Genomic DNA, 10,532 nt, shown 5'->3' with positions numbered 1-10,532 from the left:
ACCCAATAGGACGCATAACATCTATTTAACTAAACATTTCAGGGTGAAAGCAAAACATTCCTGTGCACTATGAGGAACAAAAAGCCTAATTTCAAATGAAATGTTGGCAAGAACATAACACGCATGCTTTTCCACTGACATAATTTTTCATTTATGCTAGGCTAGCCTAGTTGTTCTTCAGCAACAGTTGTTCCCCATTGTACAATACTCTATGCATCTAAAATCTCGGGAAAGCTAGAAAACAAAACACCAAAGAAACAATGTTGGAACACATTAAGAGTGAGAGAGTGGGCTGGAGAGTAGGGGTGCTCCCAGCAATAAAACCATACGACTTACATTGAGAAAGATGAAGTACCAGGACAGGAGGAAATGGGATTATGATATGGCCTGAGGGGAATGAATATCTGGCAGAAGTATTACAGCATCAATGGTGACTCAGCTCCAGCAGGTGAAAAGAAATCAAATAAATTACCCCCTCCCATCTTCGCCTTCATCTTTCTTTTGTCCCTTCTTTCTGTTTGCCCATTATGAAAAAAGATTAGCATTGTAGGTGGGAAAAGGAAAAACAGCCATTTGTTTCTCATCCTGCTATCTGCCTCTGTTCTGTCCATTTTTTTAAGGCGGTCAATTAAACAATGTTAACGTAACTAATTGATTAATCAAATTAAATGCTTCACAGTCGCTTAAATCCAAAATAAAATCAATAAAAGCAATATTGAAAAATATTAAAGTCCCCCCAAAAAAGATAAGGCTTTCATTATTTTTGCAGTTGAGTTTCTCAGTCTGTCCAAGAATTCTGGGTTATCCATGCAGGACACATTCACATATTACGACTCGCATAATATTTCCTAATTGTTGGTATATATACAAATGCCAAATTGGCAATTGCATGCCGCTGTTTTCCAACAACTTTGACGGTGCCAGGGTTTTCTCTCCAAATAGGCAAGGGAGGCAGTGCTTCTCACATTGAATGAGAAAAAATTCCCCGTTACAAAAACGGAACAAAGCAAATAATACAAAAAAATTAGACAAAATAGTGTAAAAAAAATTCACAAAAATCAGTTTCATTAGTCTCATTAGAAAAGTAAGTAGATATCTCACCCCTTTATATTGTCAAGTTCCATTACATTTTAAGTGACTGTAAATAACATTCTGTGATTTAACTGTTTTTAGAGAGTATTTTCCAGTGATTTCTTCTAAACTTTTCTCTTTTATACTGTCTCAGCTCTATTTCTGCAGTCTTTCTTCAGTTCAAATATCCCTCTTGCTCGTTCTCTCCACCGTCATACGTCCCATACTGCTGATTGGTTACACGTTTGTTGTTGTGTCGGACCGACTAACATCCAAACAGCATATTTCAAAAACTACTGATCCCACCATTAAGTGAACTTAAACAGTTGAGAAAGAAAAGGCATGTTACAGTATATTGGATCCTTCCATTTGGTCTTAAAGGGACAACAGGCTAATAAACCTGCTGCTGTCTGTGTCATTATTGTTAATCAGCAAAAGAAAAAGAACATCACACACTGATCTTGACTGAATAACTTTTGTAACTTTAATATTTTATTTATAAAAAAGACTCAGTGTTATTTTACATTTGATTTCAATTTCTGAACTTTCAGTTGTATTCATTTGTGTTATTGCTAATGTTCTTATTGTATTACTGACTGTATTCTTGTCTTTAATATTTATATTAGTTTAGTTTATTAGTTGGTTATTTTTAGGATGCTGTATTTTGCTCATGGTATTCAGCTGCAACAGAATGTTTTGCAAAAAGACAGAATAAAAATGTTTGATATCTAAATGTTTGACTCCATATTGGAAATGAAACTGGGAATCAATAAGAAGAATTGGAATCGCTACAATTCCAATGATACCCAACCCTATTGATGTAAGGAGGTAGCATGGTTAAAACCAGACCCTTCTCAGTTGAAACTGAGTGTAGGGTCTGGAGAAGCTATGTAGACAAATCATTTCCAAAGGGGCGTCACCAAACGACGTAGCTCAGCTTGATTGACAGGTGATCTGACCAATCATACTTCGCCATCCGCCATTTTGTCCGACAAAGCAGTCAGGAGAGTAGATTAACATAGATTTGAACTTGAAAAACGGAGTGTACTGACGCCTTTCCGTGGTTAAAACAACATTCCTTCTTATGTTTGTTCATGTTTATTTGAGGCTATAAATTAACTAGAAGGAAGAGATGATCGGTTCACAAGAACAGCTTTAACTGATGCTCTACAGCGATCTGTCACGGCACATTAAAGAGCAACAAAACGGTATTTATTGTTTAAATTTCTTTTAAAAAATTACCAAATTTGAAAGCTGAGACTTTGTTTAATATGTTTAATATCAAACGTAACCGAAAAGTAGCCTACTCTGTCCTGTCTGCCAGCGTGTTGTCAGTCTCCTCTCTGCTCCGCAATGTATTTTTCACTGCGTGTGCGTGAGAACTCCTTCAGCGTCGCTGCGCTGTCGTCATCATGTAAATCCCTCCCCAAACGTTTCTGATTGGTGCCGCGATTTCGGCGGCACAGAAATGAGTTTGAATGGGCTCTTCTCCAGACTATCCTGGAGAGAGAATGAAAATTCGCCGGAAGTAGTCTGGGTTTTCCCAGGCTAGTAAGGAGGATGTAGGCTGAGTAGAATCCATAAGCGGGTCTTTAGAATCTGAGCATAAAATCCAAACAATAGTCACAACTCGTAGTCAGGTCACAGGCCTTGGTCGAAGCACAGGTAAAACAATCCAATAGCAGACAAATCCAAAAAACAGCAATCCAAAAGCATGAGTCAAAAGGCAAAACAATGGTCATAACTGTAGTCAACAAAAAGAGAATGGTAGAACGCTTAGTAAGGCAGAGAACTGGCAATACTTCGCAGTAAGGCAGTGATAGCACATGGCTTAAATACAGGGTGACAGGAAATGATGTGGCAGGAACAGGAAGTAACAGAGTTCAATATTCAGGTGATGGCTCCCTCTGATGGACTGGTGCCTGATCAAATGTTACAATTGACGGCTGATGATCCGAAAAAAAGAAAAGATGATTAAAAATAATAAATGAATGTGGATTCACAAATAAAATGCATAAATAATATCTGAACATTTTTACTGCATTCTTATTTTTATTAACGTAGACAAGCTTAAAAATCCATAATTTAGATTGTCCACTTTAGACATTAGTGTAACTAACTATAAGTAACTTGTTCACGACTACTTGTTCACTAACCCTCATTAGAGTATTAGTAGACTGTCTGCTTAATATCTGCTAACTCCCCAACAGACATTCTACTGACTATAAGTAACTTTGCATCTACAACTTATTCAACTAACCCGAACCCTAACAGTCTACTACTATCTTAGAGTTAGTTGACATATAGCTGCAAAGTTAATAATAGTTAGTGGAAAGTCTAAAGTGGACCACTGAAATAAAAGTGTAACCAAGATGTACTTGGTTTTAATAAATACATTGTTAATTACTTATTTTACCTGAACCATCCATTTGGATTGGATTATACAAATAAACACACAGTGAGGGCTTTGCTTGCTTTTCGTAGAACACCCCCACACGCCGCTGTTATGTGGTTCTTCAAACTTGAATTGCTCTGATGCTAAGAAAATTCACTGGTCAGTGTGATTAAAATATTAATCCCATTAAAATAAAAACATTAAATTAACCCTAATTATTTTGTCTCGTTTTGCTAGCATGTTTTTTTTGCAGCAAGGAATCATATAATACAACTATAGTCCAGCTGTTTCAATTCTTTTCCTGTCCCTGCAACCCCCACACTCCAATCTCCCGGGAGTCCTTGAAACACACAGCACAGTGACCGAGGAAGAAAGAAACAGAGAAACACTGAACACGCTCATTAATGAAAACCGCAAGCTTCTTCATGAGGAGGAATAAGAAAAGAATATTAGAAAAGCTTTTGGAGGGAAGAGACGTGGATGGAATGGGGAGGGTGACAATTAGCTAACCTTAATGCCAAAACTGCTTCCTCTGCAGAGGCAACTTAACCTATTACTGCCATCTGAGTCACTGTATTACCCCCATCGCATGTATCTTCCCTTAATGCCCATAAGAGCCTTCGGATTGCGTCTGAGTGTGTGCGTGGGCTCTATTTCATTTGGTCAACCCGTGAGTGTAGGAATTCAGATGTTTCGTTTGATGTAATAGATGCATTATCTCTAATGCATCTAATGCTAGCACGGATTGAAATGCATCAAAGATAGTGGGTGCTCTGTATTGCAAAAGCATACAAACCTGTAGAATATTTTGTTTCATTCAGTGATTGACTGAGTCTGAATTGGCTTCGCATTTCATCATGTTTCCTCAATGACTGAGCATGATTTAACCCTCTCCTTTACAGAGACTGATGTTACTTCAACACTTACAGCCCAAGACACTGAGACTCCAGCATCCCTGCGCCCCTGCATAGAGAATTAATGCATGGATATTCCATTCTACTACACATTTTTTGGTACTGATCACTTTATTTGAACAATTAAATTTTTATTTCTATTCGGTTTGTTGTTGCATTGAGTTAAACTGACTTGAAACTGTTACTTTTTGGGTTAACTCAATGTTTTCATTTTGAAATAACATTAAGTAGGTCAAAAATGAATTCAGTTTACTTAATATAGTTATAAAAAGGTTAATCCAACACAATTCTTTCAAGATGTCACAACTTAATTTCATCAAATTTAACCACTCCATTCGGGTTGAGACTGCATGAATGATTTTATTTGTGTCAAAGTAGCATTACTGAAACTATATTTTCACTTCCTATTATGCTTTGTGCAGTGCTGTAGGGCAAGAATAATGATTAAATAAAGTGATATTTTATGAATTTTTAACCAAGTTGATAAAATGGGGAGGCTTGTTAATGTTTAATGTTCCACTATGCTGGTAATAAAAGAGTTTCTGTTATGTTGGTGTTTTGGGGGTTACCATTGTGGTGGAGCATGTGCTTAAGTTGAGGGCCTGCTAACAACAACATTTTTTTATTAAATAAGCAAATAATATGTGAATGCCATGGATGTAACCATGATGTGTTTTTATTAGAAGCTATACTTACAAATGTCTTACTTTAAACTAACTCATGGCCAGTGGTTACAAACATGCTATTTCTGCTCAAATACTTCGGTTTGGCTAAACTTGATTGAAACAAGTTATTTTGACATGTTTAAGTTCATCATACATGCAGTATTTGAGTAGAGATTATGTGGAACCACATAAACGTAAACCACATGTATCACAATGGAAAGCGATGTATATTATATAGCAAATCTCAGCGCTTGATGGTTTATATCATTGTAAAATGCAAACTATGTACTAACTAATGTAACTGCTAAATGCGACTATAAGGCATTTAGTTATTAAAGGAATTAATGCACAGAAACAGAAAACGACAAAATAGGATTATCAATTATGGTAAGGACACAGTATTGGGGTTAAGCCTGTGATTGTTTCATAAGAATGTTGTTCCAAGACCAGCAACGTATGCTAATCCAGGAACATGTTTGGTTAAATCACAACATGTGGAGAAACAGAGTATGATGTGGAAAAACATGATCTGTGAGATTATTTTTAGCATGGTCTCATCTGGTAACACTAGCTGAAACAAGGTCATGAAATAAAGGCCATTTCATTTCAGACGTCTCAGCTGTATTGATAGTGATGTTTACTGTGCGGCTCTTGTTAGCAGAGCTTTGGTCTTGTTGCTATTTGGAGATCAGAGGACTGCAACATAAGACAGATATTGAATAACAAACTCGCATACGCACGACACAGACACTGGCGTTCTGTATTACTGTCCGTTTGTAAACTCATAAAGCCTCAAACCATTGCTTATCAGGAAGCAGAGGATGAGGATGCCATGAAGCTACAAATGGATTTAAAGCCTGAGTGGGAAAGAAGAAAGAAAGCAGCGCTTATTCATACAAATGAGTGGCTTGGCATTTTCCAAATGAGATTTACATACAAATTTCAGTGGTTCTGTGTAATTTAAACTGCAAAACAATTTTGTGCATGAGGAACAGTGGCATCATAAGCAGATCGTGCAGGAATTATGTGTGTATATGTGTGTGTGCTCTGTTTTTGTGTTCTAGGATTCAAGACTAAAAATTTTCTTTCAAAACCCCGGTGGTCAAGGGTTAGCTTGTTAGCGTAGCCCTGCTAGCACCTTCTGGTAGATGTCATAACAACACCATCTGTGGTCAGTCTTTCAAACTGATTCAACAAAGTCTCAGCTCAGGGTCTCATTCGTTATCTGAATATAAAACCATAAAATAAAAAGTCATTTTTGTCACTTGAAATGACATAAACTGAAATACAATAAGTTTTAACAAGTTTGTCCATTTTATTATTCAAACAATAAATGGCACGGTCATTTTTGACAGGTTTTTTTTTTTTTACTTCATCAGAATGGTACGAAACTTGGTAAAGGTTTTGGCACTTGCTATTAGAGATGCACCGATTACAATTTTCTGGGCCGATTCCAATTTCCCATTTTTCATTAAGTTTGACCTGCCGATACCGATTTTAGCCGATTCCAATTAAATTTTTTCTAACCACTTTACAGCACACACAAATATTTCTTTTGTATCTTTTCTGTAATAGAACATTTTACAATTTGCATAGTTCACACACATCTAAAGTGCAGTGTTATGGAAGAACCATTTCCTTTTCACATTCAATATCCAATAATTTTTTGATATATGTATTTAGCAAACTAAACGTCTGTATGAAAACAGGGAATGGCAATAAATAATATATAAATAAAAAATAAAATAAATATAGCCTTGCAGTATAAAGATATTTCTCAAAGCACACACACACAGGCCTATTGCAATCACTTGTACAAACTGAATAATAAAACAAGTTTAAATGGGTACATTTTCTATAAATATTAGTCTTCGTTTTCTTTTCTGACATAGCCTACTCCAGTTCTTGTTAAAACACGCAAATTCTGTGCATTTTCAAATTCTGCACCCAATTTAGCCTATTTTGTCCATCAAAAGTGTGCTTTCCCTTTAAAGTCCAACTGAAATCAAAATTGACCCTATTTACTTTGTTAGCGCATATTACTAGTCTTGTGGTGAAAAATTAATCCGTGCAAGTTAATACACAGAAAAAAATTGTTTGCCAAGTTACTTCCGGTCCGGAATGGCTGATGACGTAGGTTTGACGGCTTAGGGTGGGAAACGCTTAACCGCTCCCCTCAAACCGTTAGTCTGCTATGAGCGAGAGATGGAGAGGAGGAGCGCTAGAGTAAAACCCTGCCCTCTGTTCAATATTCCTTTTCACTGGGAAATACGTCACAACACTGGAGAAAAGTCGTTTGCAACTTCCGGTTCACGCGGACTTTAATTGAGCGAGAGCAGTGCAGCAAATATACTCGGCGCAGAAACACGCGCTTCACTGCTCGCAACGCTCCTGCTTGACGCTCACGCGCTGCTCCTGCTCCCGTTGTGAATGCACTCATTGATTAACAAGCACGGCGAAAAAAAATATGCGCTTGCGGTCTGAACGGACATAATTCACAAGGTTTTCTACATGTGTGTTCCGTGTGCACGTGTGATGCGGATGTTGCGCGATGTTAATCATGCGGCACTCGAGTGCATTTGACCAGCATAAAATCGGCATTTGTCAGACTGACCGGCCGGTCGCCGGTCACGGCCGATCACGTGAAAATCGGCCAATTCCGGTCACCAGCCGATCAATCGGTGCATCTCTACTTGCTATGTGAACACACACATAAAAGTAATCATGGGCATGATTCGAAAAGGTTAAATGTGCCTGAAAAATATAGTCACACTTGTTAATGCATGTGCCAGCTTTGTACATTTATGCGTGAACCATTTTTGACAGCTGTTTCAAAGCTCCTGAGTTATTCTTAACAACATTTGATGATCATTGTTCCTCAAATGCCACACACACACACACACACACACACACACACACACGCACAGTCACAATCAGACATCTAATGCTTGCCTTCCTTCTAACACAGTCATGCTTGACTTTCTGTCAGTATATTGGTCATGGCTTTCATCGACAACACAGGTGAGAGAATTCCCACACGTTTGCATTTGTCTTGGTAATCCATATAAGAAATTGAATTGGCCAGTGATGCTTGAGATCACATCATTCTGAAAGCCGGCCACGGTGTAATTCTATTGGGCTCATAGGAAAGGTCATCACGCGGCGTTCAGAGGTCAACAGGAAACTAATTGAGGTTTCTCCACTCTGGCCCATTCTCCATGCCTGTGCAGACATCTAATGGGCTGTGCCAGGAACTGTGGGACCAGAACAGGTCTGCTTTGATTTGTTGAGGTGACCGATGGAGGCACCAGTGGTTCAGATGTTATAAAGTCTGGTCTGGTGTTTATGTGGAGACCCCCTGTCATGTGGTCTGTTTTGTCACGTGTCATTAAACCTGGGTAGATTTTTACATTAAAAGGGACAGTTCACACAAAAATCAAATATGTATGACTTACTTACACAAACAATATATTTTGCTGAATGTTTCAACTGTTTTTGTCCTTACAGTGAAAGTTAATGGTGTCCAAAAATACTAATAGTTGACATGTTGCAAAGTTATTATGTCTAAATTCTAGTTAGTATGGCTAAAGTGAAGCATTGAAATATTAAAATTATTTCATGTTCTGCAAATTCAGACAGGGTGGATGAGATCACTCTGGACATGAGGATGAGTAAACGATGACATAATTTTGATTTTGATGTGATATATTTGATGAAAAGCTTGTGATTGTCATTTGTCCCATCCTTAGTATACTATTTACTCATTTATCCTGTGTGTATCTTACCAGAGCTTCTTCACACATTTCTTCCCCGCATAATGACCTGACATTCATGCATTTGGCAGATAATTTTATCCATATTGAATTCAGGTCAATTGACCAGTTCATGCTTCCCCTGGAAATCAAACACATGACCTTAGCATTAAATAACTGAAAACTTCTTCTCTTGTTCCAGAATCACTTGATTCTTACATCAGAATCCCTTATTTACATGTCAACAAAGCCTATTTACCGTTCAGGTGGCAACTACTGGGCATTGAAACTGACAGCAGAACTGCAACCAGTGAGGAAGCATGGTTATGTGTCAAACAATGCAAACATTTTCTTTATAGTTTAATATTACAAAAACCAACCAAAATATTTGATATCACATCAGTTGAATAGGTTTGGATGGCGCTGTTCTGTTTGTAATACCTGTTGTTATCATCTTGATCACAATATTAAACTCACCAAACCCTAAGATCATGATTAAATCTATTTCATGAATATATTGGAACAAACATCCTCTGCCCTGAAGATCCAAAGCCAAATGATATTTTGCTTTCTAAACGTGCCCTGTCATAAACTAATCGTTATTCAAACAGGAAATCCCGTTTTTGCCAAAAATGGATAGAATTTTAATCGAGAGTTGTCTCCAATTCTCTCATGCTCGAATCAATTTATAATAACTTGCCTGACTTCACATGCATATCACATCAAATCTTAAACTGAATATGCTAATATGCAGTTCTTCTTTCTTACGAATGATGAACTGTGGTTTCAGGGCTCTGTGACTTACACATCTGGAGGGAAGGCGATGTTCCAAAGTCAGTTCACAGCTCTGACATTGTTCCTCAGACGCGTCACTTCAAGCTCTTTGGGAGGAGATAAAAATGATAACTGATTTTAATGAAATTGGTACATATTCCATATTTGCTGCTGAAGCGTTGGCTTGTAAAACCACAGGAGTGAGAAACTCATCTGCTTCTTTAACAAGCAGTGCAGCTCTTCCATATGTTTCACTGATGGCTGGAGTGTACCAAATCCTAGTGAGCTGCCAATGGAGGCAAGATTTTAAACAACCCATTTTTATTCCCAAGGCGTCCAATATTGCTGCATGTACAAGAGTCACTACACAGCCACTTAAATATGGTGTTGAAATAGTTGCATTTTTTCCAAATAAATATATAATAAATTCCCCAACATGTTACCATTAAGCGTTTACCATCGCAGCCGGCAACCCAAACAACAGAAATACATCATAAAAGTAGAAAAGTGGTCAAGTGCAAAGTGTATGGTATGTTAGCTTAGCAAAACACGCTATTGCTATACTGCAGCTTTGTTAAATCCCAGTCCTGGAGGGCTGCCTTTTCCAGCAAAGTTTGGGTCCAATCCTAATTAAACACATCTAAACATCAGCTAACCAAGGAGTACTAGACACTTCAGGAAGTTGTGTTGGAGCTGGTTAGAAATGAACTCTGCAAGTAGTCACACGACACTGTTTTCAACTAAAACCGTAAAACTTAACGCGTTTTGGCCGTTTATTTACACCACAACGGCGTTTTGGGTGCCTGAAAACAAACTTTTGAAAATGGGTTTCAAAGTGCAAGTTTTTGAAAACGGTCTCCATGTAAACAACACAAAATGCGAACCTCTGAAGACGATGACGTCATGCACATGCGTTTCAGTCTATAGTGTTTCATCGCCATCTAATGGCCTGGCAGCAGAA

The sequence above is a fragment of the Scardinius erythrophthalmus genome (assembly GCF_964197995.2).
Source record: "Scardinius erythrophthalmus genome assembly, chromosome: 19".
NCBI lineage: Eukaryota > Metazoa > Chordata > Actinopteri > Cypriniformes > Leuciscidae > Scardinius > Scardinius erythrophthalmus.
Note: the sequence above shows the minus strand (reverse complement) of the source record.